Source organism: Quercus suber, unplaced genomic scaffold (assembly GCF_002906115.3).
Source record: "Quercus suber isolate HL8 unplaced genomic scaffold, Cork oak 2.0 scaffold_136, whole genome shotgun sequence".
NCBI classification, from domain to species: Eukaryota; Viridiplantae; Streptophyta; class Magnoliopsida; order Fagales; family Fagaceae; genus Quercus; species Quercus suber.
In genome coordinates this window covers 1,364,767-1,370,985 of record NW_027069598.1, presented here as the reverse complement: position 1 = coordinate 1,370,985, position 6,219 = coordinate 1,364,767, and the positions used below count along the sequence as shown (strand labels likewise).

The following is a 6,219-nucleotide window of genomic DNA, read 5'->3' as shown; positions in this document are numbered from 1 at the left end:
CTAAAATTAATTAAAATAACTTAATAACATTTCACTGCTACTGAACAGTAAAGTAGTAGCAAGTCTAGACTCTAGAGACAACTTTTTTTTCATAACTGCTAAGGTGGTAAGTTAGTGACTCATTGTGAGCGTTTGGATTCAGCGTTTTTTGCTGAATCCTGCGGCGCGTTTCTTCCCTTTATTTTTTTTTTTGGCTTTCACTTGGGTCAGAGATAGAAGTTACTGTGCAGTTACTGTTCACGAGAAAAAAATACTGTTCACGCACTGTTTTGATACTGTTCACACACTGTTTATGGGACTCACAGCCACTTTATTCAGAAAAAAAATATTAAAAATAGGTCCCGCAATACTATTCATACATTTAAAAATTATTTTGCTACAGTGTTTTCAGCAACAATAAGTTTTTAGCAACTTTCAGCAATAATAAGTTGTATCCAAATTGTGAACTTATATGATAATCAATAACTTGTAACTCATCATTTATGAAGAATGTTTTTGGAAAAAATTTGTGTTAATATAGGCAACCTTGCAGCACAATGGCATGACTTACTGTCCTTTATTAGGAGAAATAAGATTCAAAACCCCACTCTTCAATGGCTGTAACTATCAAATTATTAAAAAATTAAATAAATAAAGTATAGGCAGAACTTAATCCAAATTCCAACAAAAAAAAAAACATTGAAAAAATGAGGCCAACTTAACGAACTATTTCAACTTGTTTTGAAGGAAATTTTTTTAACACTTATAATAAATCTTGCTTTAAGTTAAAAATTACTACAATGTTAACTCCTCCCCATTTCTACAGATAACACAGAAAACAGAAAATGATAATATAGCTTCCAAGTTCTAAAGAGAAACAAAAAATAAAAAGTACAATGTTATTGGCAAACTAATTTCATGATAGGATTCTGTGACAAGGCAGAATGGGCAGAAAAAGGCCAGCACATATGATTTGATAACGTGAGGATCATCTTTAGTAGAAGCTTGTCGTCTTTGATGCTTGATAGAAGAATTTGTTGTTTTTGTAACACCATGTGACCATGCTCCTCCCATTTAAAACACAATGGGTAAATGTGACAGCAATAAAGTATATAGCATTCACTTCTTCCATTATCACGCTGCAAAGAAACAGTAAAGAAGTTTGTTTCATATTCATAATTAAGAGAAAATTACTCCAGAACCAGCAGCCAATAAATACATTGGTTAAAAAATCATAAATGTATAGGACTGACTTGATAACTTTAAATTCTGAATCAATTTCTCCACCATAATTCTCTGCTGCACCCCACTCAAAGATTCAGAGTTCATAATTGCATTAGCAACAACTATGACTGTAGATGGAGAGGAGGCATTGACCTGCAATTCAATAAGATATTATAAGAATAGTATCAAGATAGCTTAGTGATAGTGGCACCATCTGTGGTGTCCGATGTCTGTCGTTCGAACTTTACCCCCAAGTGCCTCCAATTGAAAGTGACAGATCACAGATTCTGATTCGAAAATCGGTATCTCCCCATAATAATTGGAGGTAAGACTGTCCACCAATTACCTCTCTCAAGCCCCACAAAAGTGAGAGTTTTATGCACTAAGTACAAACTTTATAATAAGAATAATATTAGGAAGTGTCTTTAATAAAGGTTATTAATTTTCAGGCAACAAGGTTGCAAAATAAAACAGTTCAGAAAAATTACATTTTAAACATTATATTTTAGGGGTGTAACAAATTAAACCTTAACCCATTTAAGTGTAACAACATTGTGTTCGGGGTTTTAATATAGGGTGAGGCTTTAATTTATCACCATTTCAAACCTCGGGGTTTAATTTGTTACAACCACGAACCTATAAGGTTTAAAATGTAAGTTTTCCAAACAGTGTTTGTGTAGTCCTTACAGGGGCCTCAGGCCCATATCAAGAGAAGGTCATAATCTCATGGACTAAAAAAATTGGAAACAGGTGACTGTCTAACCCAACTACAAATAGGAGGGCCTCAAGAAAAGGATGTATACCCAAACACGGCCATTTAAGCCAACTGCTGTCTCAAAGGAAAGCTTCTTCCCCAAAGCATCGAGAACTGGACATGTTGGTGAGCTCAGGAGCCTAGAGACAAGACAAGAGATGTATCAATGTATCATTATAGCATAGAGGAAATCTCAAGCTTTATAACTATGCTATATAGTGGGGCGCATAAGTTATGTTTAACCATCAAAAGGAGGGGGGCAAAAATGATATATAGTGACCATGAGTTCAGGCACATGTCTAGATTTTAAAAAGATCTGTCTAACATCAAATATGAATTAGAGGGGAAGCAAAANGGTCTTCTTGTAGCGTGCACTAGCCTTATGGGGTTGGTTTATGGAAGTATATCAGGAAGGGGTGGGATGGCTCTCATCATTTTATCATCTTTAAGGTAGTGGATGGTTCTTGTATTAAATTTTGGCATAATGCATGGTGTGAGGGGCTTTCGTGAAAATTTAAACCATTGATAATTTAAGGAGGCAAAAAGTGGGGGTTGTGGATTGGTGTTGTACGTGCAAGAGGAGTGGGGAGACCACTAACCACTTACTTACTCCTACACTGCCTAGCGGTTCAAGAGTTGTGGATTATGGTGTGTTCACTAATTGGGATTCATTGAGTCATGCCACATAGTGTTGTGGAACTTTTAGCCTTTTATATGTTTTATTTTATTTTATTAAGAGATATGAGGATAAAGCTTAATAATCTTTGATATGCTATAGTATTCCAAAGAAAAGATTGATTGTATTTGTTTCCTATCTCGATAGGTGATGCTAGACTTATTGAAATATTACAAAAGGGACCTTTTGTGGGGTGGATTAGGATATGAGTTTTAGATCACTTGGTTAGGTGGAAAACTGTTTGTGTGCTAGTTCAATATGGGGGTTGGGGTGCATGTAATCTAGTTTTATTTAATAAGTCTCTTTTGGGAAATGGCTGTGGAGATGTGCTATGGAAAGTACTGCCTTGTGGAGAGGGTAATAGAAGCAAAATACAGTAGCACTTGGGGGGGGGGGGATGGTGTTCTTGTAGCGTGCACTAGACTTTTGGGGTTGGTTTATCAAATATATTAGGAAGGGGTGGGATGGCTTTTAACCTTTTATCATCTTTAATGTGGTGGATGGTTCTTGAATTAAATTTTGGCGTGATGCATGGTATGAGGAGCTTTGGCGAAAATTTGAAGGAGCCAAAAGGTGGTTGCAAAAAGTGGTGGTGGTGGATTGGTGTTGTATGTGCAAGAGTAGTGGGGAGACCACTGACCACTTACTCACGCCTACACTGTCTAGTATCTCAAGAGTTGTGGAATATGGTGTTTTCAATGTTTAGGGTTCATTGGGTCATTCCGCGTAGTGTTGTGGAACTTTTAACAAATAGTTCAGGTGATTTCAATAGACATAGATCTAAGCTACTTGAGAGAATGATCCCTCATTGTCTTATGTGGGTCATTTGGAGGGAAAGGAACACATGTACCAATGACAGGAATGAAACATCAAAAAAAAAATTTCCAGACCTTGTTTGATGGGGCAAATGCTATGGGTGTTTTTACTTTTATTTCTTTACATGATATGCTTGATTTTTGTACTTTCATTGTTACTTAGTTTTTTCCCTGTTGCTTCTAGCACACGGCTTGTGTGCTTTTTTCTCGCCTTCTTTTTTCTTACACTCAATAGAAAACAAATAGGAAATCAAAATTTAGAAATTGGAAAAACAAGAGAGAGAGAGAGAGAGAGAGAGAGAGAGAGAGAGAGAGAGAGAGAGAGAGAGAGAGCAGGGAAGAGGAGTTATGATAAATTAAATGCAATTGGCAACTTACCCACTGCAACCCATGTCAACCTGCCTCTGTTACACTAATTTGAGCTTTTTTGAGTGAGGAATGGAGTGAGAGAGCTTTTTGAGTAAGGAATGGAGTGAAAGTGAACTATGGAAAGGAGGTAAGTGGGTGTACTATTCAATGAGAATAGCTAAAAGAGGAGAAAATTTTAGAGAATGTGGGGCCCACAAAAATAGTGGAGGGTGGAGAGAGAATTCGTTAAAAACTGGTTGACTACGTTTGTCTATAGTAGCATCAAGCATGGACGGATCCATTCATGGACTTGGGGAAATAACCCCTAATTTAAATAAATAAATAAATAATAAAAGTATATATATGTACTAATTTTAAGAACTTTATCTTTTTAACTCATTTCATTCTTTCAGGAAAAAAAAAAAAAAAAAAAAAAAAAAAAAAAAAAAAAAAAAAAAAAAAAGAGATGAAGAATTTGTATTTACGTACATATAATTTAGATATTTGAATGGATTGTTTGGGACTTAAACCCAAAACTAGTTGGATGTAGTAGATAATTTACTTGTTAAAAAGTAGGTAAAAATCCCTCCCCAAGCCATGCTTACATCTTTCATCACTCATGGCTTTCTTTATGTATAGATTTAACACTCAGTGCATTTCTTATAGGGAACTCTAATAAGAAAGTTGAATACTTAGTCGATCAACCTCTACTTGTATTGCATAAACATTTTGAATTTTGATGGACGATTCGTGACTCATTTGATTATGAATTGTTGCATTTTTTTTTTCTTTTTGAGTTTCACTCAATTCATATATTTCTATTTTTTCAAGTTCAATAAAATTATATTTTACCCCCCTTAATAATATCATTGATCATTATAAAGAATTGCTAATAAAGATTGTGAAATTCCTTCATTCTAAACATTTAAGGGCAAAAGCCAGGTTTGAATTATCATTTAGAGTTTACTATAAAGAAAAAAAAAAAAAAAAAAAAAAAAAAAAAAAGTACTTTATTTCTTAAACTGACCGTTGTTTTTCCTTGAAGTACATTAAAGATCATATTTGACGAGTTACCAAAGTTTTCAAGATCGCTCTGATTAATCCAAGTTTGGACAAAGATTAATCTTATGCTCAAAACTACCATGTAATTTAGGAAATTAGTTAGATTTGTCAAGAAATGCTTGTCACTATTTTTAATTGGATCCGAAAGTTCAACATTTATTTTAATTGGTCCAATGATATTTATCTCTGGATGAATTTGTCTAATTGTCTTGACATTTTATGGAAAGTGTCCAATTTTAATTTAAGGTCCAATGATTATTGGGTGTGTCACATTTTATGCAAATGGATTAATGCAAGGAGCTGGAATTGCATTTACGAATTGCATTGCCATTTGATGTACCCACATAACAGATTTTGTCTTTCACTTGGCAGGCCTACCAGCACACACCTCTCGGCTTCAATCCACTCCCCCAGTACCTGCTGTCTTTACCTCATATTCAGAAAATTTCCTCATTCCCACGGTTTGGGCATTCTCTCTGGCCCATAGCTTCCACACTTCGGCCTGTGAGTGGCCCTAAGGCAATCTCACAAGCCTATTCGGATCCAAACTCTTTGGGAATTAGTTCAGCAGCCTTAAGCCCAAGCCCATCAACTCCTAGAGCTTAGCCTAGCTCCGAAACCTACCTTTTAGGCCTAGCCCCTCGAGCCGTTCTTTATATTTTAGGCTAGTCCAACCCTTTTAAGGTAATTAGATTCAACCCACCCTTTTGAAATAAAATCCATCTCACTTCTTTGTTAACTTTCAGCCCACTTTTAATTAAAAATGGTCCACGCATGTTTCCTTTAATTAATAAAAGGCCATCATATTTTCAATATTGCATTTAATCCATACTTTCTCATATTTGCTTTGTGTCACATCATTTTCTCATATTTACATGCTATGCCATTTACTTTGTCATATTTCATTTTGACCGAAACTTTCCCATATTCGTGTTTTGACCTCAATTTTTTTCAAAATTGCATTTTGACTTAGAACTTGCCTCTATTCATATTTGACCAAAGTTTTCCCCAAAATTTCATTTTGATGACCCAAATTTTTCAAAATTTATTTGGCCCTAAATCTTTCTAAAATTACTATAAAGCCTTCCAACTTTTGAAAAATTATGGAGAGGCCCATTAACCCTTGGAAAGTTATTTGAAAAGCATTCAATTAGCTTCCAAGTCTTTTAATAATCTTCAAATCCACTTTTTGCTTGCCTTTATTTAAAATAATTTTATTGCGACTTGTTCGATGTTTAATTACATGCTATGCTTGACTGCTTTTTCGCCTTAATAAATCGTTTCTACCTTGATCTTATGTTTTGTGTCTTGGGTAGGGTGTGGATCTTTTCCTCATTTTTTTTTTTTTTTTTTTTTTGATA

At 34.8% G+C, this 6,219-nt stretch overlaps 1 long non-coding RNA gene across 1 annotated transcript; it reads right to left on the bottom strand.

Moving 5' to 3' along the window:
- Positions 1-715: 715 nt before the first annotated feature.
- On the bottom strand, positions 716-2,220 carry LOC136068831 (uncharacterized). Its single transcript, XR_010630151.1, has 3 exons — positions 2,007-2,220; positions 1,233-1,356; positions 716-1,118 (listed from the first exon to the last, which is right to left on the bottom strand). It is a non-coding gene; the product is annotated as an uncharacterized LOC136068831 (long non-coding RNA).
- Positions 2,221-6,219: the final 3,999 nt, after the last annotated feature.